Raw genomic sequence first — 24222 nt, forward strand, 5'->3', positions numbered from 1 at the left:
ATTTTTTTAATGGCAAAAATAAATGAGATTTTTAAAATGGCCAGCCATCCCTCCAGGTTAATCAAATTCAGATTTCACTAGATCCTCTGAATTACGTGGTTGTTAAGGAGCTGTAAAATAGATTTCGTTGCAGGCGACTAGACAAAAATACTCCAGAACTGAACATAATCCGTTTAAAGTCCGGCTCTTAGATGAAATGAGCCAATTGTCTTCCTGGTTATGCTGCAAGCCCCCCTTTACTTAGGCTCAGTTTTTTGTGTGTTGTTGAGACAAACACTACAAACTAATTATGAGAGTTTTGTCAGATTTTACCAGTGATTTCAAATATGTTCGAAATGGTAATTTGACCTTCAATTTCAAGTTTTTAGGCCTCTCCCTATTCAAAGATATAGGAGCCTGGTCTTGCCTGACTGAAAATGACTGCCGTTGCCACCAGACGGTCATTTAAGGACTTTGGCTCTTAACCCCTTGAAATTCCAGAGTTATTACTTACTAAGGCTTATTATTCAGGACTACAGCGACTTCAGTACAAACTGGCTGAGCTTTGCTTAAGTTACAGAAGTGTGTAATAGAACTTTGGGCCCACTGGCAGGCCCTGGCCATTTAAGGGGTTCATGCTCTGTTAACTTAGCTAGCTGCTAGGTTGTTAGGATCTTATTTTCAAATGGCATCTCTAAAGGCAAGTTGTGCCATTTATTTTTTTTATTTTTTTGCTTTTTCTGCACATCAGATGTTTTGATTGTTTAGTGCATGCTTGATAGCTCTACATGGCCGACTAGCTAAACTGCCGACTTGCCTACCTGCTGCTAAGTCATTAGGATCCTGCTGTCAGATGTTATTAGCTGGACAGCAATAATATGTAGAAGATAGGAGTAACTGGAGATGTAATATGTCTAACTAGAGTGTCTCAGTAATCTGTAAGATTTAATTTTGGCTAAACTAATGCATAGCTCCTTGTGTAAGCAGTGGGCAGCGAGGCAGCTTACTGGCTAAAATGATAAAAGGCAGGGAAAAAAATCATAGATTCCAAATCTGCATTAAATCACTGTCCTTCATATTTCCCCTCAAATATGGGTCATACATGTCAGCATAAGAAGTTATTGATGTGGTGTGCACTTCTGGAGTGTGGATGGAGATGTATGGATCTGGTTATGCATTAACGTCTATAAGGAGCTGCAGCTGGTAGGAGACACAGCGGCATATGGCCTGTAGGCTGCTGGCTGAGATTGGCTGTTCTAGAGTGAAACTCAATAGAGCCCCGCTGTAGATAGTGTAGATCTCTATTCATAGCAGCGCATGTGTGTATGTGTCTGTTATCTATCTGTGGTTGTGCCTGTGTGTGTATGTGTGTGTGTGTGTGTTTGTGTGGTATCTGTTCACTGCTCTCTCAATCCTTCAGCAAGGCACAGCCTGAGGGATCTATAGTTGCTATAGTAACAACGGCAAGCCTGTTATCAGCTAAGTGTAATGAAAGAAAACTCAATTCCAGCTTTAGTGCCACACATGCGTGCACACATACACATACACTTCCCTACAGCAATAAGAAAATGTAAGAATGTGCTGGTATTTGCTGTGCTTTTTAGCTTAGCCATCTGGTTTAAACACGTCTGCAGTTCAAGTAACAAAAGGCAGCAGATGTAAGCGTGATATGCCTGGTTATCTTCAGTGTGTCGGATCAGTCTGGCGTAGGAGTTCGGATGTCGCCGTGAAACAGAACGAGCTTACATAACGCAGGCCGCAGGACAGGTTACGACTATTAGCTTTTGCTGCAGGCATTGTTAGCTTATCCGTATCTCCTTCATTTATAGCTTTCTGTTATGCCTGACCATGATTGCATCCCAGATAACCTGGTGTAACAGAAATAGCTGAGGCTGTCAGGAGTTACGCATTAGGCTGAAACTTGCATGTGCAGACATTTAAGCACATGTAGTGGATATACGACTAAAACTGCATAAAAAGTTGACGCTTACCTGTGTAGCAGTGTGGCTAAATGTGCCGTGAAAAGGTTCTCCTATGGAAAGAATTTAGCCAGCTCACATGGAACTCCATAAAAGACCACTTGATTAACTTCTTTAGATACTGTTTACATTCTGAATGGTGACCACTGAGAATGATGTTTAATCTGTGAATTGCTGTAACATTACTTTGTCAGTCATGTTTCCAAAAAGGCTGTATAACAAAATCAGCAGCACAAAGGAAGCAGATGGAGGAGCACATGTATCATCATGATTTTTATCGAGCAAATTGTCTCAGTCATCCAAAAGCAAAGGGAAATCTTTCTCTAGATCAGTAGATGAGCTAATGCTAGAGGTAAAAGTTTAATGTTAGATGAGAGGCAGTCATGTCTTTCTACGTGAGATTGTTTTTTGCTCAATGGATGAGATGGAAACATGCTGGCTTGTCAAGGTAGCTGAGAAAAGAGAAATATATTTTATTACTTCTGCAGTCATAGCCACACTTAGTTATGTCAGACTTCTCAGTCATGTCTGTGACATGTTAAAGCAATATTATGTAACAATTTTAACACCTTCAGTATCATTCATGATGGTACACTGACTTATAATGGGGAGAATGGCTTCTCTGTCATTGCCAGGCCTGAAACACCTGCTACAGCGCTATGTAACTTTGGAGGAGTGGGTATAATCCCTCACATGAGAACCGAGTAATGCTTTATGGCATCACGTTACACAGCAACAACTCAGCCAGCTATAAGATGTAGCTCGGTATTCCCAGTATGGACATCATGGCAGAGGCTACTAAGAGACTGAAGAAGACGTTATCAGAGGAAGCGAGGAAGAGAAAAAGAGAGGGTGACTGAGCACTTAGTTGGCGAGAGCTAAAAGACATAAAAAGGATGTATGACAGTCTCACGGCTAATGGGAAGACAATGAAAATTCAACAGCATAATGTACATCCCTGCCAATGTTATTTAGATTGCCACGTAGGCGGTAACACTATCTGCGTCGTCCCTGTCTCACAGTGTTTTGTAGTTTTTCTAGATGCAAAAAATCATCAACCTCAGTCTGATTTCAGGCTAGGATACAAAAAAATAAATTCATCTCAACCCAACAAGTTTGGTCAGTCTTTGTCAATCTCACAACAAATAAGCCTTGAAAGTTTGTTGTCTTTGCCGGTGTTGTGCTGAATTTTGTGTACCTAGAAGAATCCCACTCCCCTTTGCATGCACGTGTGTCACGCAGGCATATGGATGATACAGATTATACTCACGATTTTGGTTGTTTACAGATAGAAACATAGAAAGGTAATATGTAATCTGTAGCATCCATATGCCTGTGTGGTGCATGTGCATGCGAAGGGGACTCATTCAGGGGCTTAGAGTATGATTTGTACAACAGTGGTTTAAAAGTGACATGCACTTTGCAACTGTAGGGGGAGCCCAAGAGTAAAATCTACCAGTTGTTGCATAATGCTGGTTTAAGGCACTCTGTTTTGTGCTAAAGTTAGCAAAGTAAAATATTATGCAATAGTAAGACACTTCACTAAGGCCTTGAGCTTCCAGTTTATTAGTTTATCTGTTTGTTGCCTTAGATGTTGAACACCTACTAAACGCTGGCTTAAATACCAGGTTTCTAGGCTAAACACAGGGAACTGAATTTTTTGCACACCATTTGAAAAGCAGCCTTTCATATTGTGACTCTTTCTTGATGAAGAGACCAATAAAAATGGTCTAAAATTACTAAAAGAAGCATTAAAGTTGGGAACTTTTCTCCTCTTCTTTAATATTAGCATTTCAGAGATAAAGTTTGGAGGTGGCACTGATCTGTTATTGGGCTGATTTCAGCAGAAAATGCAAGATTGGATATGAATCTGATCCAATCCTGTAACAAATCTTTCTTGAAAAGCACAGTAGCACATGCTCAAGATTTCAACATCAGTAAAGGAAGATGTATCATACTTGTGTCATACATGTCAATATTGTTCATTCACTGGCAACATTGTGTTTCATATTTTCATGTAGGTCACTAAATAATTCATATCAATGGATAATACGACTAATCATTAATAACTGAAAAATACAATTTAATCTTACCTTTGTCTTGTTGTTGATACTTTGAGTCTTTGGGTTTGTCCTCTTTAACTCATTAAATTTTGTTCTGAGAATAGTTGGGTCTTGTGCCTGCCAGTGTTGGCCATCGTGAAATAATTCAGCATGTGGAATTGGAGCTTTCTGTGTGCTATCATGTTTACTATTGTACAAAAGAAGCACCGTGCTGCCTTTATTGTTGGATACACTGATATATTCATATTAATTTGCTTGCTTGCTCAAAGTGGTAGTTTGTAACAAGTAAATATGTGTTGTTTATCTTTAATCAGATGTATGTTGTATTATGTTCTTTGCTTAAGCAAATGAGACAGGAACACTGATAAATCAAGTGATTAGTGCTGAAAATGCCCAGAAGGGTTAACGGAAAAGGTCTTGCATATTTCCTTTTGAAGAACTGTTGCTGTTAACTGGCACTGTCCGCTAGCACCGAGAGCTGAAACAAACACTGCTGCCTGCCGCCTGTATCTAGGCAACACAAATGCACTGGAGCGAGGAAGTGACTGTGCCAAAAAATTTGCCTGCTCTTCAAGAAGTGCCACGAAAATATGAAAGCTCTATTTCTTGTATTGCTGTAGTTTTCCTCACCTCTATTACATTCTCTCTTGTCTTCCTCTCTGCGTTTGCTTGTTTTCATTCCAGGTTCTGTTGTATTTCAATCGTACATGCTTGTGTAAGGCTGTTCAGCAGCACACATACATGGGCTTGATTTTGGATGAATTTTGGGGAAATGTCATAGGGCAATGATTAGCCAAGAGATAGACAGTGTTGATTATGGTGATGCATTTTTCTTTAAAGCAATGTTTAAGTGAAAAATCTCATTTACACATCATACCCCAGTTTTAGTTGATCAGCCAAGACATCTTTGGCTTCCAAATGTTGCCTCTTTGGTTCAATGCTGGATTTACAAGACTAACGTGGCTAACAATTCCTAGAAGTCTACAGTCACCCAAAATCTTTTCCATAATTACATGCCCAAAATGTCATACACTTGCTTCAAATGACATCCTTAAGCTATGTAAACTCATCTTTACATAAACAGCTTCATAATATAGTAGTAATGACATTGATAAACTGTGTTTAAAAGCATAAGTTCAACAACAATATTGTCCACATTGCTTTCAGCTCTCTGTCATTCTACCTTCAAGCTATTGTTGTCTAGCACAGAATGATACAAATTGCAATGAGGAAAGAAAGTGATTCCATTTTGTTTCAGTTAGGGCTGCAACTAACAATGATTTACATAATTGATTAATTGGTTAATTATGGCTTCGATTAATTGGGGGGGGGGTGCGGCCAGTGGTCTGTCAATACCTAATTACTTCACGTCATATGCAGTGCGTCTTTCAACAAATACAGAGATTATTCCTTCTTTTTCACAATGCTTTTTCAAACATTAAACACCTACCCTATCTTCTAGATCATTCCATATCTAGATCAACAAACCCATGATGTCATAGTAGTCCTGCATTGCTCCCAGAAATGCTATTTTACTCATATACTACCTGCCTTACCTGCCTCATTTATGTTATTACATTTCAATAGTGAAGCAGGAGAAAGGAACTTTCAGCTTCTGAAGGTTGAAAACAAAATCACTCATATGGCCAATAATGCTTCAGAATGTTCATATCACACATGTGGTCAGTCTGACAAGTTGTGATACTACAGGAAGAGAGGGGGTGATATCCTGTAGTATATTATTTAGTTGATAAAGTCTAAGGAAACATGATTAATGGTTCAGTTAGCTAAATAATAATCAGTAGATTAAATAAATGATTGATTATAGAAATAATAGTTGCAGCCTTAATGCACAGGTAAATCTATGTGTGCAATCTGAGTGGTGCTGATGTTGTATTAACCTTGTCTAAATGAAGTCTGCTCTACTAGACTGGGCAGTGGCATGGAATGAGGCTTTTTACATAACAGCTCACTGAGAGAGAGAGAGAGAGAGAGAGAGAGAGAGAGAGAGAGAGAGAGAGAGAACAAAAATAGAGAGAAAGACAGAGAAAGAGGAGAGTAAGACAGAGAGAAAGAGGAGAGTGAGAAGGGAAAAATAGAGACAGAGGCAGAGAGAAAGAGGAGAATGAGACCAAAAGAAAGAAGAGAAAGAGGAGAGAGAGAGAGAAAGCAAAAATAGAGAGAGAAAGACAGAGAGAGAAAGAGGAGAATGACCCTCTGAATAAGAGAAAAAGGGAAAAGGCATAAATGGAGAAAGAGACGGAGAGAAAGAGGAGAGTGAGACCGAAAAAAGAGGAGAGAGAGCAGAGACTGAGGAAGAGAAAGCAAAAACAGAGAGAGAAAGAGACAGAGAAAGAGGAGAGTAAGGCTGAGAGAAAGAAGGGAAAGAGGATAGAGAGAGCAGAGATTGAGAGAGCAAGAGTGAGAGAGAGAAAGCAAAAATAGAGAGAGAAAGAGTAGAGGGACAGAAAGAGAAATGGGATGCAGAGAGACAGAGAACTGCCACTTGGCAATGACCTACAATGCAGGAACACACACACACACACACACGCACACACACGCACATCAAAAGGAATAACGATCCAGTCCTACACTTGTGTATTCTAGGTCACAGCAGCCCGCCCCCATACACTGCTTTTTTCCTCTTTTCAAAATGCAACAGTGATGTGATGCGCTGCTGGAACAGGCTGGAGGGGGTTTTGTGTATGTGTGTGTCTGTGTGTGTGTGTGTGTTGCTTAACCCTGAAGCCTTCCAGCTCTTTAGTGTTTTGTGTATGTTTTTTGTGAATTTGTGTACACGTACCAATGTGTATGTGTGTTTGGGTGTCTATGTGTGTTTGTGGCTGTGTGTGTGTGTGTGTGTGTGTGTGTGTGTGTGTGTGTGTGTGTGTGTGTGTGTGTGTGTATTTGGGATATGTTTGTATGTTATTTCTGTGCTTCAGCATGGTGCTATATTACATAATATTGATTTCTGGGTTACAAATGCAGCCAAATGAATAAAATACATATATTTTAGTGCAGTAGACCAACATCACATAAACATCCGACTCTTTTAGAGCACAATAAACACATTGTCAAATATCAGTGTGTAATGTCCACGTCAAATGGAAACGTGCCTGATTTTGATTTCTTTTCTGGTGGTACCGACGTCATTCTGATCATCATGCATCCCTAGTATTTGAACTTGTGGATATATTTATATACGTGTGTGTGTGTGTGTGTGTGTGTGTGTGTGTGTGTGTGTGTGTGTGTGTGTGTGTGTGTGTGTGTGTGTGTGTGTGTGACTGTTTTACCCTGAGGCCCCTCAGTGCATCTGGACTTCTGATTTTTGCTGACAAATTCACCATGTTTCTCTTCATCTTTTGTGGCCACACCAAATCTGCCTTGCACAGAAAACGCCAGCCAGTGTGTGTATTTCTGTCCTCGTCCTCTGTGGCTGCACCAGATCTGCTTCACAAATCGTCCTGCTGCCACTGAGAATTGGGGAGAACGCCTGGCTGGGCTTTTGTGTGTGTGTGTGTGTGTGTGTGTGTGCACATGTGTGTCTTTGTGTACAAATAAGAAAATATTTATTTTTGTGGCGTGCTCTGAAACACTAATCCCCCAACTATCATCAGTCCTGTGTAGCTCATGTACAGCAATTGTCCATGTCCACAAATGTTCTCTCTCATAGCTTTAATAGCTGCTGTTGTGAGGTTGAGCAAGCTTTACAAAAGGTTGGAAAAAATCTCCCTCAGCCTAATGAGAGACTGTTGCTCACAACTCACACTAAATCTATGGAATCTAGAGTGTGCTTTGAATGATATTACCTTTATATGTGGATAGAGGAGGAGTTTATATTTATATGCGTATATATGTATTCATATGTATGTGTTCATATGAATGGTCGCTTGATTGAGTACACCTCCCTATGTCTACACTCATTGTCCATTTTCTCTGCTCCACTTACCATATAGGAGCACTTTGTAGCTCTACAATTACTGTAGTCCATCTGCCCTTTAACCCTGCTTTTCAATGGTCAGGACCACCACAGTTCCCCCTGCAGAACAGGTATTATTTGCGTGGTGGATCATTCTCAGCACTGCAGTGACACTGACATGATTATGGTGTGTTAGTGTGTGTTGCACGTTTAGTTAGAGGTTTTGTTACAGCAACAATGATATGCTACTGAATATAAATTGTAGGGTTTAAGCCAGAGTTGGGAACAAGTCACTCAATTGCAAGTAACTAGTCTTGATGCTCGAATCCTGAGTTAAGTCCCAAGTCAAGAGAGTTGAGTTTTGATTCAAGTCCCAAATCAGTACATGTGAATCTCAAGTCCTAACCTTCAATTCCTAAACAAACATATATTCTTCAGCTAATTTAAGGCCATTTCAAAACACCAAACACCAGAAATATTGGTAACTGTAATACAGCCTTTTAATGACAGCATGTTAGTCATATATGGCTGTATATAATTTTTTTTTACCCTTTCAAATAAAATACAAAATCCATAATACACAGATGAAATGAATATTCATGACAACAGAAAGCAAAACCACAGAGATGAACAAAGTTTACAAAAAAGAGAGCAAAGTGATGGTGAAAGCCACCAGCTTCTTATTTGAATTTTCTGTTGCACCTTAAATGGTGCACCAGTTACATTCCGGCGCCTCACTGCTGCACAATTTAAGATGGAATAGCAAATTTGAATATGAAGCTGCTGGTAAATAAAAGTCAACATCAACCTTGTGGTGAATGCTGTGCTTGTTTTACCTGCAGAAGCTGTTAAATTCAATCAAATAGAAATGCGTTTCTTTAGTTTTGCTACTATGAGGAAAATGGTCCATTCACCTGGCAGGTTTCTCCAGTAAGAGTTTAAGTTAATAATGCTTTGCTTGTTTCTAGCTTATGGAGGCGATTTTGAATTCTACATGTTTCACTTGTCTTCCAAAACAGCTGAGCATAAGGACGGCCCGGAGACATTTGGTAATGTTGTTGTACATCACATTTACCGCAGGAAACAAATTCATTTACATTAGAAGTAAGAGGCTGTGTAAGGTCCCATCTCCAGTCAGTCTCCTCTCTGTGTTTCTTCCACTTTGGGTTTTGACTCTGTTTGAGTCATGAAGCTCAAGTCTGAGTCAGGTCATTGTAGAGCTGCAAGTCTCAAGTCAACAAATTTGCGACTCGAGAGAGAACTGTGTCCAAGTCCGATGAGTCCACATTTCTGGTTTAAGCACAACTTGCTTGTTTAAATGTTAAATGAGGTTTGGGGGGTGGGGGGGGGGGGTTGGAGCATGACTGAAACCCCTCCTTCTTCCAATCTAACGCCCCATAAGTTCACATCCTCACGTTCCGTTTCCGTGATGAAGTGTTCGCAATCCCCGCTGACACCCCATTTCCTTTCCTGTACTCAGTCCTACATCAGTCCTGCTACAGCTATTGGGGGGTGGCCTTCCAGTTACAAGCAGAACTCCAGCCCAAGTTCTTAGAGTCCCTCCTGCCCCCCTTCATCAGTCTTCCCTCATAGTACCACCACACATTGAACGTGTGGTCTGAACTCACAAAATAAAGGCTTGTAGTGAAAGTCAGAGTATTGAATTGTTTACAATATTTTCAGTAACATTCAGCAACATTATAGTAGCCTGCTATGCATTCAGCCGTGACTGCATCTCAGCAGCGTACAGCATTTGTAGCTAAACCACGCTAATTCAGTCTCCACTCAGCATGACTCTCAGAAGAGCCTGCAGCTGCAACCCATCCATGCTCCATTTCTCTCTCTCTCTCTCTCTCTCTCTCTCTCTCTCTCTCTCTCTCTCTCTTTCTCTCTCTCTCTCACTCTCTCTCTGTCAGTTTTTATGTGACCTTTTTACCGTTACATCATCCAGCCCCCTCCTACATTCATTTTTTAGCTTCAAAATACCACAGTCTTACCCCAGGAGAACTCCGCATCCAAAGAGTCATCTTAAAGCTGTTATTTGAGTGAGGTTTTAGCTTTTTTCCCCTTTTTTCATTGGTCCCAAATGTGGACAAACCAGCACAGACGTTTTCCATGCATGTATTTCTGTAACCTCAGAATGCTAATGTAGCTAACTAGATGTGAACACTAATGGAGTTCATTTAGCATTATGTAAATTGCGCACTGAAATTATTCCATAATTACTTTAACGCACTTCATTAATGAAGGAATGCCACTTAAAAAATGAAAGCAGGAAAATACATAAAGCATATTTGTTCCATTTTTACATGATTTTATTCTGGGGCTGAAGATGGCTGCCATTTGCGACATGACTGCCGTTTGGGGCAGTCATGGGCTGGAGGTTAGGGAACTGGCACTGTGACCGGAAGGTTGCCGGTTCAATCCCCAGGGCTGACAGCGCATGACTGAGGTGTCCTTGAGCAAGACACCTAACCCCCAGTTGCTCCCCGGGTGCTGTGGATAGGGCTGCCCACCGCTCTGGGCAAGTGTGTTCACTGCCTCCTAGTGTGTGTATTCACTACTGTGTATGTGGTGTTTCACTTCATGGATGGGTTAAATGCAGAGGTGGAATTTCCCCGTTTGTGGGATTAATAAAGTATCACTTAACATTAAAGTCTTTTGGCACAGTATTACAGGACATAGCTAAGCTGCATGCTAGCATGGTAATACCTCAGCAGTTCTGATGGAGCTACAATGATTTTTGTCTGACGTTAGCAGAGAACTGGCTAAGTAAGGGTTGTTATATGAGCTAAATGGAAAAACAAAGAATCTGTATTACATGAAAAGCATGTACATTAATTTTGTGGAGATTAAGTAGCATGCAGAGTGAAATGGAATACTTCACTCACGAAATGCTAACATGGCTAACGTTGATTGAAGGCTTGTCAGCATGGTCTCATTTAGATTTTGCTAACTAACTCGCTTTCATTGGTAATATTAGAATAATTGATTAAAGTATGAAACAGCATATTTTTATTCTTTTATTCTTCATTTTTGAAGCTCCTCAGTGCTTGTACTACTGCAAAAAAATGGGAAACATTCATTTTTCGAAATGTTGTGCTATTTTCTTTACCATTTGAAATAATTAAATGGCCTCATAATCTGCACTGGTCCAGTTTCTATTTTAACACATAAAGACATTTTTTCTGTTCCAGTCACTGCTGAACATTGCACTTTCTCTACTCTCTTGTATGAACTGCGTACCGTGGTTATATTTAGTGTTTCTACTAAAACATCCAGTGGCTCACAGAGAGCAGCCGAGAGAGAGAGAGAGAGAGAGAGAGAGAGAGAGAGAGAGAGAGAGAGAGAGAGAGAGAGAGCTTGAAAACATGGTGGAAAGGGGATTTGAGGGATCACGTAATAAATAAAATGTTTTTGGTTCCCAATTAGGATTAGCAGCTATAATAAGCCTAAAGGATGTTGTTCTCTCTCTCTCGGCATGTGCTTAAGTCATGAGCTTCCCTAACACACACTAACGTGCACACATGTTTGCAATCTTAGCCATGCGTATGGTTCTTGCACAGAAGCACACGCCTAATCTACAAACGCAGATGTGTAAGTAAAGGCATATACAATCGGCTTGTGTGGAGTAGAAAGCAACGAACATGTTCCCCAGGACCCGTTTCAAGCCAGTGCCATTTAACCTCTGGGCTGCCTGGTGTGAGACGACTCCAGAGCAGGCCACTTACACACTTACACCCCTGTTTTGGAACCCTTTTAAGGAAACAGCTTTAGCTCTTAGACTTTAGAGAGACATGTTAGCATTCAGACATTAACATTATGGCCTGACGTATGTAAAATAGGTGCAAAATATGCCGTGATGTTGCCACAGTAGCACTCACACTGCATATTGTTGCTGTCGGAAGAAAACCTTGTATCTCCATTTTTGTGTTTGACATAATTTGAAAGTATCTACTACTCTTTACATTGTAGATAAATTTTATGATGAAAGGCCTAAAAGAAATGGCCCAAAATGACATGGGAAAAATTCTGGTTCCATTGACATTGAAAGTTAAGTATGTTTTTTCCTTCTCCTGTAAAGTTACCATTTTGGAGATACAAGGTTTTCTTCCGACTGCAGCGATTTGTTTAATTTACTAAAGCTGCAGCTAATCATGCAAACTTCATCTACTAGCTAGACTATCTGTGCAGTGCACACAAATGCATTCTTTGTTAGCTACAGTTGTTAGTTTTATAGAACAAAGGCAGAAATCCCTTTTTACTTAATGAGAAACTGTAGTATACAAGTCAATATCTACATTTAGAGTGTGTTATTTAGGTCAAACGATATTTATGCATGTCAAAGTTCACACTGTTTGGACAGATTGAGTTAGCATGGGGCAAATATTCCACTGTCATTTCCACCTGGCTAATTTTAATTAGCTACAACAATGTTAGCCTTGTGGGACCAGACTTATACGTGATCTCATAACCAAAATGCACTGCTATATTTTATTCCATCCCTGAAATGGACTGTATGAGGTGTGTGTTGAATGGTATGACTCCTTGACAATGTGTACATATTACTTCAAACTCTTTTGAAAGCGATAGGTTTAGGTTTTCCTTGAAATGGAGCCTCTGTTGTACTTTAACAAGATTCACAAGTAATTCTGGACCATTTCTATTGGTCCATGCAAATAAATCATTCAAACAAAAAATATTCTGAATATCAAACTTACTTTGCTTTAGTCTATAAATTGTACCCTAATTCCAAAGAAACCTTAGTACATCCGGCACATCTCTCTCTCTCTCTCTCTCTCTCTCTCTCTCTCTCTCTCTCTCTCTCTCTCTCTCACTCTCTCTCTTTCTCTCCACTAATACCTAATAACCCTGTGCATATCTGCTGTACTGCTGTCTCTGCTTGGCTCCTCCAGCTCTTTCTCATTTTCTCTAAAGATGGGGCTATTAATTTTGCTTTTGCCTCGTGCCACCCGCGCAAACAGATAATGCAGCCGTGGCCTGCAGAAGGAGAGGCCTTCTCTCTCTCTCTCTCTCTCTCTCTCTCTCTGTTCTGTGCTGTCTCTTTCTTGTGTAACTCTGAGTGGACTTAATGCACAGGTAGAAAAAAAATGACTATATAGGGAAGATATAAAAGGAAACACATTGAGCTATAAAGCGAAGAGCGAGAGAGGGAGAGCAAGTGTGGATAGATGGTGCGAGCGAAAAGGAAGGAAAACAAAGGGAGAGACAGCTGGTGAGAGATAAGGTGTAAGAAGGAAAGAGGGAGAAAGTGAATGTATAAAAAGATGGAGGCTGAGTGGAGATTGAGAGCGAGGCTCCAGAGCAGAGATGGACTAGTTTTGGAGGCTGTGTGGATGCGATACATTCAAAAGGCTGCAAATGAAAGCATGTCTGAAAAAATGATCCTTTATGTATATTCCAGTCTATATCACTCTATCTACATTTTGGAATATATTGACAACATATTGAATTATATTACATTTCCTGTCAGACTTATATTCTCTCTATAAATTCTCTCAAAGTAGTCTAAGTTCTGGCTGTTTCCACCTGAAATGTCTCACATCAAAGTGTGCTTAACTTCTTTAGAAGAGTCTTTTGGTACCAGTTACAGGATCAAGACAATCCTCTGCCATGCACAGATGAACTCCATAGCAATAACACATCAACTGTGAGAACCAACTGTTCGTGCACCATCTAATGTCTCAGACCTTGAAATGTGCTGTTGTTGTGAGAGAATTATCAGCTGTAATTCCAATCCTGGGCCAGTGAACATTGTATTAGCTGCTGATATATCATACCTCTTCATGAGTGAGTAATCAGTGTTGGAAGTAACACGCTGCTCCACTACCTCTTGTGGTACTGAGTAATATGTCTTATTGTCTTTTCAAAATAAATAATGCAATTACAACAAATGCAACTGAGAAACCTATGCTAAGGCCAAAAGTGCCTTTGTACAACCCAAGAATTTTGTTTCGCAAGAAGTGTGCTTAGGCCTTTAGATTGTCAACATTTAGAAGTAATGCAAAAGTTACTTTCCTTAACAACTAATTACTGTAATTTGCAGTAATTGGCAAAGTAATTAAATTACTTTTGAAAGAAGTAACTAGTAACTGTAATTACTATTTTTTTAAATAATTTGCACAACACAACAAAGTCAAAAAAGGCTAACTAGACTAACAGCAAATGATTAACGTTGCTCCTTGATATCATATTGGCTGGAGTTTGTATCGTTTGGTTGCCCTGATTGATTGATTTTTATTTAAGCAGCTGGCTACTCTTGTGTTATAGTTGGAAGCACTTCACATTGTCTAAATGAAGAGCGCTTCTCGATTCAATTCCTTTCACCATTAATAATAATAATAACAATAATAATAATACTAATAATCACCCATATATTCGTCAGCTTGGGGCTTTGTCAGCTTGGGTCTTCGCCAGCTTGGGTCTTTGTCATGATAAACCACAATCAGACCAAGTGCAAATAAATTTTACCTAGCAAAATTTACTACAATTGGTTTGAATGGAAAAGGATGTGGAAACACAAAAAGGGAATTAATTTCTGTATTCCCTGAATTCACTTCAGTCTTAAAAAAGATAGAGGGTTCTTTAGTAAAAAATAAACAGTTTTATATAGAACTGTGAACATTCAAAGAACCCTTTGCATGAAAAAATACATCCTGAAAGGGTTCTTCGGATTGATGGAGAATGTGCTGCAGAAGTTCTGTAAAGAACCTATGTGAGAAGAGCTCAATATAAAACCAAAAGAGTTCTGCTATTACAAGCTCAACGGCAGAGGAACCATTTTTGGTGCTATATAGAACTATATAGAACCATCTACAGCACATTCTCCATCAATCTGGAGAACCTTGTCATGCTTTATTCATGCAAAGAGTTCTTTGAATGTTCACAGCGCTACATAGAACCATTTTTTTACTAAAGAACTCTTGAAGAGCCATTTTTTAAGTGTGTAGGTGAACAAGAAGGACCTTAGTCAATGTAATGCCCCAGGAAATCTGACAAGCTAGCTAAGGTTAGGTTACGTATAAGGTCCATACAAAATCACCCATTGTCACTTGATTGAAGGCAACAGTCCGATGTGACCATGGTTTACGATTGCAGCTGACTCAGAAGCCTATTCTAGCATTGCTGGGAGTTTCATACTAGCACTGAGCAGCTCAAATTAGTTGTCTTGTTCTGTTATTGGGTTGGCTGTTTGTTGAATTCTAACAGTTAGATGTGAACACTCTCCTCTCTCTTTCTTTTTTTCTCTGCCTCTTCCTTTTTACTCTTGTCGCATCTCTCGCTCCTTTTGAAAAGATCCTCAATTTCAGCAGCCTTATATTAAGCCCTCTTTCTGCTTCTCTGTCTTTTTCAGCATCTCTCAGAGCTCCCCAGTTTCTGCAGAATTTATACCGTCTATAATTGCGTTTCCCTCTCACCCTCTCTCTCTCTCTCTCTCTCTCTCTTTTTCTCACCCCTTCTCTCGCTCTCGTTCCCTTTTTCATCTCGTTCGCCCCATGCCGAAAGACTGACAGCTTAATCAGAATTAATTGGGCAGTTGCACCATCCACCATCTCCCCGCGCTCTCCTGTAATGTTTTATTCATCTGTAATTTTGTAATGCAAAATTAATTGTATTTAATAATACATCGGTCCTGTATAGGTTAGAGACAGACTCACACGAGCGACAGACTGTTTAGGGCGCCATCAACGGTAATTTATGGAGTGGCTAATGGAACGAAAAACTGCAAGAAAAAGCATTCTCGCGAAACCCGGCAAAAAAAAGAGTGAATCGCTAAAAGGTGGGCTTGTACAGGGCCAAGCCTCACTTTCACAGATATATCCAAAAAGAAACAGACATATTAACATCGAGGTGGTGGTCTGTGTTAAAGAAGCGCTTAGTCATCAGATATTTTCTCACATCGTTTTTTATTCAGAACGTGTGAAGTCAGGATGGTCACAGGAGCTGTGGAGGACACGCCCCCTGGGCCTTGGAGACTTTGGAGGGAGATCAGTCATGGAGAAGGATGTGTTGAAGCCATATTGGTTCATATAAAAACACAGAATTAAATTGTCTCAGTTTGACCTGTGTTGTCTTGCAGTTTTCACCACAAGGTATTTCCAAACTAATAGCTGGCAAAAATCGCAGAATATAAGTGGTAGACTTGGTCAAATTACACGTCGCCTAAGTTTACTCATATATGACATAGACCAAGCTGTCAAGTGACAAGCTGTGACTTTTAGAGCTAAGCCTTTAATTTGAGCCATAAATGTCAAAACATGGACAAAATCTATGGAAAAAAATGTTTTATGGTAATGTTCATTTCTGCTAGCGTCCCCGTGGCATTCTAGTAGTTTGGTGAGGAACATCTCACTCATCAATACATCAGTGACTGCGAATATGAGCGGCAGACACTATAGAAATGGAAGCTAGCAGCTGCAGCTCTGTGCTTACATTCTACTGAAGGAGTCACTATAAAACTGAAACATATAAAGTAAAATGTGTTATTATCTGTTACAAACCTGAAATCCATCCATCCATCCATTTTCTAAGCCGCTTCTCCGTCAGGGTCGCGGGGGGTGCTGGAGCCTATCCCAGCAGTCTTCGGGCGGAAGGCAGGATACACCCTGGATGGGCCGCCAGTCCATCGCAGGGCAGACACAGACAGACACTCACACACTCACACCTAGGGGCAATTTAGCATGTCCAATCGACCTGACTGCATGTCTTTGGACTGTGGGAGGAAACCGGAGAACCCGGAGGAAACCCACGCAGACACGGGGAGAACATGCAAACTCCACACAGAGAGGACCCCGGTCACCCAGCTGGGGAATCCAACCCAGGCCCTCCTTGCTGTGAGGCGACAGCGCTACCCACCACGCCACCGTGCCGCCTACAAACCTGAAATAAAAAAAAAAAATATAGCACGTCTTGCACAAGCTTCAGTTGTCTGTGTTCAGTCTGTAACAGTCAAATGTATTCCACACTGTTAGCTTAGCACCAACATAGAAATCCCTTAGGGATGCTAGCAGATATTAGCATTAATGTAGAGACTTTTCTTCTCATTTTTTGACCAACTGAAGGCGCAGCTCTAATAGTCACAGCATACCACTGTGTTTGGGTATTAGTTACAAACCACATGTATTTACTGTAGCATTTGGATAGCTTTGTGTTAGTTTTCTTCATTTATATGAAAACTAAGAGGTTTTGCAACTTAAACTCAGTTGTGAACTTCTAATTAGGTGGAGTGATTGTTACACTAATGCTGATTGGCCTCTAATACAGACTGATATGATTTTTTTTATTGTGGATAAGTCGATGGAGTTTGTTACAGAGACTTGTAAAACATAGTGTGCCATGCTAACGATTGACAGTGGTGTACACAAGTGTTGTATTTCTGTCCTTTAGTTCATTACCGAAAAGAATTCAGGCATCCTGTCTGTGTGTGTGTGTGTGTGTGTGTGTGCCTCCTGCAGAGTGTCATGTTGAGCTTGAAATAATTGCCAAAAATGCTTGCGTTGAAAAGACACTCAAAGACAGAGATGCATTGTGCTGTGTTGTGTAAGACTAGAGGTGTTGCGTGGTGTGTTTGTGTTTTACCGAGAAGAATTCAGGCATCCTGTCTGTGTGTGTGTGTGTGTGTGTGTGTGTGTGTGTGTGTGTGTGTGTGTGTGTGTGTGTGAACTGAAAGTAGTTTAGTGTAATGTATAAACAAAGTTTTAAAATGTACCATTTACTTTCCAGTCCATACAGTCCATATATGTAAACTTAAGCTATAAAAACAGGTCTCCGAAATCTTCAAAATGATAACTTTACAGAAGGAAAAAACCTGCTTTGAATGTAAGTCAATGGAACTTTTTTCCAAGTCATTTTGGGCCATTTCTGTTGGCCCATTCATCATGAAACTTGCGCATAATTGAAAGGGTAACAGACATTTTGGAATTATGTCAAAAACTGGAAAAATTGCTGTCTCACGTTTTGATCACTACCGAAACAGACAGAGTTTTAGTATGTGGGTGGAGCCTCTGTTTAGCCACACCCCTGCATTTTAGAGCAGGAAGTAAGACTGCATCCCTGTCCCTTGAAGTAAATTTGTCCCAAAGTCTAAAAGTCAGTGTGTGACATTGTCTTATCACTACCGAAACATATTCAAACATATTTTCTTGTGTTTTTAACATTTGTGTTTCTGAGTTTAATGAAAACGTGATTTTATATGTGCACAGCCATTCAAGGCAGTGTTTGCCAGTCATGAACTTGTCGTCTGTAGACAAAGTTTGGCAATGTATGGAAGCTAAGCTACAAAAACAGCTTAGATGTCACAGAACACAGTATATCCTCCGATTCAGCACACAGTTTAGCTCTGCACATTCATGCTGAAATTATTGGGAATGTTTAAGAGTGGACTGCTTTGTCAATGAGGCGCAGTACAGGGCAGCCAATCAGAATGGAGCAAATTGACATATATCAGTTTCAAAACCACTGAAAGAGTAACAGTCTGTTTTCTAAGATATATAAATAGATTTAAAATGGTCATGTGAAAATGAATTTTGTAGGATATGGGCCCTTTAAGAGGCTTCTAGATGCTAAGAAGTAAGGCGTTGATTTGATTTGTTGTGAATTGCATGTGTTTCTGTGTACATGTACTGATAACAGACCTGCTCTGAGACCTTAAAAGTGCTCTTAATACCAGGGTGTGCGCTTGTTGTTATGTACAGAGCTCCCATCTCTCAATTTAAATGTACACTTTATCTAAAGGCAAAAATTACCCCTGTGAGCAAGTATGGAATTCTCACATGCCTTTAAAATGTTCTGGACAGAGCTGTGGGGTTCAGCATGCAACCACTTAAACATGACTTTTACACTTTGATTTTTGCAGTGCAGGTAGTGAAGCATTGCATCAGTTCTGAACACTAATGACCGGAGCTGCTGTAATAACACAGTGCAGAAGGATGTCATATGGTGTCCTTTTGGAGTGTAAATCTCTGACTTCGCAGTTCGATTAGTTTCAGTTTGATGATGATTCTTTTGGGAAAATCATACACAATAAAATTACATAATTTTGGTCACTGCCAAAACACCAAGAGATTTAGTCCATGAGAGGAGCTTCATTTTAGCCTCACCCCTGCATTTTCGCACTGGAAGTGAGACTGCATCCCTCATGGACGCATGGTGAGCAGTGAGAGAAGCATTGTAATAAAGGTCACTAAGTTAATGTGTCCCAGAATCTGAATATCAGTGGGTAACATTGAGAATTATCACTGCTACAACATTTTTTATTAATGAATTGATATTGTTTTTATTACGTTTTTATTTAAACATTATGATCTTATGTATGTACAGCTGTTCAAAGTTGTTTGCTAGTCATGTACTGGCTAGCATTTTTGGAATTATGGTCAAAATTAGTGTTATGACAGTTTTGTTTGTAACAAAATGAAATGTTCAGTCATTTATTTTAATAAAATATCACTAACATGTAGAGTCATTCAAAATAAAATAATTTTACTCTGAAGTCCAAGTGAGTTAAAGTCCAAAATGTGTTTTCAACTGTGTCTTTAAATAAACTTGGTAGAATGATCCTATAAACTGAATTATGTCTTAGAAAATGGACTTAATACACATGTGACTGGTGGAACAGTTTGCATAGTACTGGAATAAATCGTATGATTATTAATACAGCATATAGTGTTATGATAATAGTATAGCAATGATATAGCAATACAACAATGTGATTTACAACTACTATTTTATTATTATTATTATTATTATTATTATTATTATTATTATTATTATTACAGATGTAAAAAGGCCCACGATTTTTATTTTGGCCAGAGTAATAATTTATCATAACACTCCAAATCTGATTTGATCCCTTTCATGCATCGTTTTCTATTTTTCTCTCTGTGTTTGTGTGTATCTGTGTGTGTGTGTGTCTGTGTGTCTGTGTGTCTGTGTGTGTGTATCTGTGCGTGTCTGTGTGTCTGTGTGTGTTTGTGTAAGGGAGAGAGAGAGAGAGTGATACAGATAAAACAGCTCAGAGACTGCTGATACTGAATCTTTCACACCACTCACTCTTCTTTCCCTTTACATACTGCCTCGCCACCCCACCAATCTCTCTCTCTCTCTCTCTCTCTCTCTCTCTCTCGCTATCTCTCCCTCCCCTCCCCCATTCCATCATGACTGCTCCAACAGGGCTGAAGGCATATAGTAGCTAACTCAGTTACATAAGCACACACTTCTTCCAATCTGTGTGTGTGTGTGTGTGTGTGTGTGTGTGTCCGAGTCTGTGTGTGTGTTAAGGGGCTTGATAATCCTGCGTGGGAGAAACATTTGGTGCACAGAGAGAGAAAGAGAGGAAGAAAAACAGTGAGAGAGAGAGACAGAAAGAGAGAGAGAGTTGAGTTGAGTTGAAATGTGGCCTGAGGATGGAGTGAGCAGAGGTAAATGAGAAAGCAGAGATAAATGGAACAAGAGCTCCTGAAAGAGAAAAGACGCGAAGAAGAAGCTGATGAATGAAAGGAGGAGAGAGCAAAAGGAGAAAGGAAGATGGCAGACTTATGTAAGGGAGCAGACCTGATGATTAGGGAGCAGAGCTGTGTGTGTGTGTGTGTGTGTGTGTGTGTGTGTGTGTGTGTGTGTGTGTACATTTTCAGAACAAAAGTGGTGTTCCATATCAGGGCCAAACCAAATGTAATAACACATACAATACATAGATACATCTGTCTGACCTGCGTTCACAGTAAAACGCAATATTTGATGTAGTACCTTATGAAAATGATTCTTTCTTTATAAATATACACTCACTATTTGATGCCTGCAACACATTCCATAAAAAGTTGGGACCGAAGCACATTTATCCCTGTGTTACATCATCTTTCCTCATCACAACACTATAATAATCAATAATCGTTTGGGGACTGAAGGCACAAACTGATACAGTTTTCAAAACAAAAGACTTTTGACAATCTTCTGTTATGCATGTCTTCAACTGTGCAACCATGCAGGCCCTGCTTTTTTCACAACCTGCCACATGTTTTTGAAGGGAGACAACTTTGGACTGCAGGCACATCAGTCTAGCACCTACACTTAAGTACGCAGACATGCTGGTGTAACACGTGCAGAGTGAGGCTTGATGTAGTCATGTTGAAATAAGCATGGACCTAACTGAAAAAGCATATGTTGCTGTGTTTAATGGTGCCTTCACAGATGTGCAAGTTACCCATTAAAACCCTTCTCCCCATACCTTAACAGACCCTGGCATTTGAACTTTACGTAATTAACAGTTTCCTTCTGGTCTCAGTGACCTCCATTGTTTCCATAAAAACTCTGAAAAGTTGACCTGTCAAATTGCAGCACGTTTCCAGTGTACTTCCATTTCAGATTAGCTCGAGTCCAGAAACGTTGATGTTGGATGTTACTGACATGTGGCTTTTGTTGTGCTTCAGAATGAGTTTAAATTTACAAACCAAACAAAAAAAATAAACAGTGTAGTTGAAAAATATCTTGCCCATATACAAAGTTGATTTAGAAATCACTGCTGTCCTTTTTCTGTGTTGTCTAGCTATTGACTTTTGTACATGTAAATACTTACATATATCCAACACATATAGGACATATTAGAACATGATAGAGCTAGGCTTTCAGCTCAAGCTCTAAATGTCAAAACTCAGTGAAAAATGAGGATGCACTTTTACAATAATGCTAATTTCTGATAGCTTCCCTATCGGAATCTGGAAGAATTTTACCCTGAAGCTAACACCAATTCACATTAACATTTTTTGGTTGTTCTACATTAAACAAAGACATTCAATAAAGAGCCCTAGGATAGAGCTGATTCTGCATTCCTTACTAACACGTGATGAAAGTGCACTGGTCAGGCTACCTCCCGTACACACAGTCAGTGATGGATCTAGGACTTCTAAAAGGCCCAGAGTGACCTTTTCTCTCTCCAAACTGGTCCCCAAAATTGGCACTCTTTGTAAATCAAAACATGATTGATTGATTTCACCATCATAGAAATTTTCAAGATTTCACCCCTCTGGTTTCAACAATGAAATGAGAGTATTATTATTATTTATTTTATAATTATTATTATTATTATTCCTGCAGAGTTAAAACACAGCAAGCACAAAGATTCTGTTAAATAAAAAAATTAAGTAAAAATTGCATACATCTATTTTTTTTTTTTATTTCACAGTAATCATTGGCCGTTCCTTGGTTGGTATAGTGTAGTGGGTAACACCTCTGGCTTCTACACTGTAGACTAGGGTTCACTCCCCTGTCTAAGCAAGCACCCTACACTAAACCAATGAGAGTCCTTGGGCAAGACTCCCAACACTACCTTCGCCTATCTGTGTAAAATGATGAAAATTGTAAGTTGCTCTGGATAAGAGTGTCTGCCAAATGCTGTAAATGCAAATGTAAATCCTTGATGGCCTAGAAGTCTTACCTGAAAGGCTAGAAGGGCCTGAGGGTTACCCACTAATAATAACTATACACATATAGTTGTTTGAACATATATAGCACGTATAGGTTATATGTAGATACAATAATAAACCTGCATATGTGGGTGTGTAAGAGAGAGTGAATGCAGTAAAGTTGTAATGGCTCCAAAATTCTATTCAAATGTATTCATAACTTACATTAATTCAGAATTATGTTTTTTTCATGAGCCATGTTTTGTGTGCAGAATCACTTTGGAAGCCAAAGCATGTGAATTTCAATCTCTCTCTGGTTTTACTGTGTGTGTGTGTGTGTGTGTGTGTGTGTGTGTGTGTGTGTGTGTGTGTGTGTGTAGCCTGTGCATACTCTGTGCCTGTTTCCATCTAACTGTATTGATTTGTGCAGTGACAGAGTTGAGAAAAATCATTGTGGGCCGTGATGCCAGCATTGCTCAGTTCATCAGATTACAGATGGTGCACTACATTGTGTGGGGGTGTGTGGGGGTGTGTGAGTGCGTGAGCGTCTGTCTTTCTGTCTGTCCATTCCTCAGGCCTTTTTTAAGCATTCACTTCATAATCTTGTTATGTGCTGCTGTGGTGCATCATACTGTATACTACAGTATGCAAAGTACATGCTAGCTGCTGATGAATATAAATACATTATTCAGAATGAAAAGATGCATTATAAACAGGCAAAAATACAGATAATGATCTGTAGGAAACACCATGCAACTTACTTGCTTTCCAGCCCACTAATAAAACAAATTCACAGTCTACAGCTTGAAAGTTAGCGTGTTAGCATTCGCCGCCTTTCTCTAGTTTGGCTAAATGAATAAACAGTATTTATAGGCTATGTGCAAAAATCTTGATGGTTGTGTGAACTGAAAGACATTTATTAAGTACAGTGAAACAAATCAGCACCACCTAAACTTAACTTGAAATTTGGCAATGCCAGAAGTGAAGCTCTTGCTAAGGTTAGCTAAAGTTATTAGCTTTGCTAATAACTTTTATTAGCTTAGCTAACTAGTCATTTTCTAGCATTTTCTACCTCCACTAATAACCTGGAGGTAAGCCAAGCCCATTTTTGATTCAAATCTGAATAAAGATACACATATTTTAAGCACTAAACACATACACTGGCATTGACATACACTGCCAGTGCAGCTGTTGGGTCATTTGCAAGCATTTCTGCCATCATTTTGCCCTCCATGAAGATCTGAGCTTTCTCTCCCTCCTCTAACTAAATGCTCAGTAGGAGCCTCCTGCCACTTTATGTAACCCCTAAACTCTGCTGACCTTTAACCTGGTCGTCTGGGGGCCTTGTTATTTTCAGCATCTGGGGTTTATGGTGATTTAATGGAGACAAAGGACTTTAGATATCCGCTGCTGTCTCCAGCATGTCTGTAAACAGCCTCACATGCTGGAGCTGGGCTTAACCTTTAGTTATAATGACTACAACACAATACTTCTCCTTAACAACGCAGTCCTACACAATGCAGGCTGCTGAACCAAAGCAGCACTACACAATGGAGCACTTTAAACAGAATTGCACACCACAAAGCAGCACAACACAGCACACGCCTTCTGGTTCAATACTACACAATGAACCAAAAGTCCTATGGAAACTCAAATTAGCACAATCAGGACTGAAACTGGAATTTGGCAGGTGGTGGTACTTCTAATTTTACTAAGGTTAGCTTGCATAGCAAGCTACAGAAATCAGCTTACCTATCCCAAAACCTATCCCAAAATGTGGTGTGTAGTTTTGTTTAAGTGTTTAAGTAACTCACTTAGGTGACATTCTTATGATTTTAGAAAAAGTACTTTTTGCCAAATGTTATATT

At 39.7% G+C, this 24222-nt stretch overlaps 1 protein-coding gene across 1 annotated transcript in view; it reads left to right on the forward strand.

The window, feature by feature from the left end:
* Positions 1 to 24222, forward strand: part of LOC108444550 (CUGBP Elav-like family member 5) — a 225685-nt gene that overhangs the window by 26699 nt on the left and 174764 nt on the right. The gene's annotated exons all lie outside the window — the stretch shown is intronic.

Source organism: Pygocentrus nattereri, chromosome 19, assembly GCF_015220715.1.
Source record: "Pygocentrus nattereri isolate fPygNat1 chromosome 19, fPygNat1.pri, whole genome shotgun sequence".
Classification (NCBI taxonomy): Eukaryota; Metazoa; Chordata; class Actinopteri; order Characiformes; family Serrasalmidae; genus Pygocentrus; species Pygocentrus nattereri.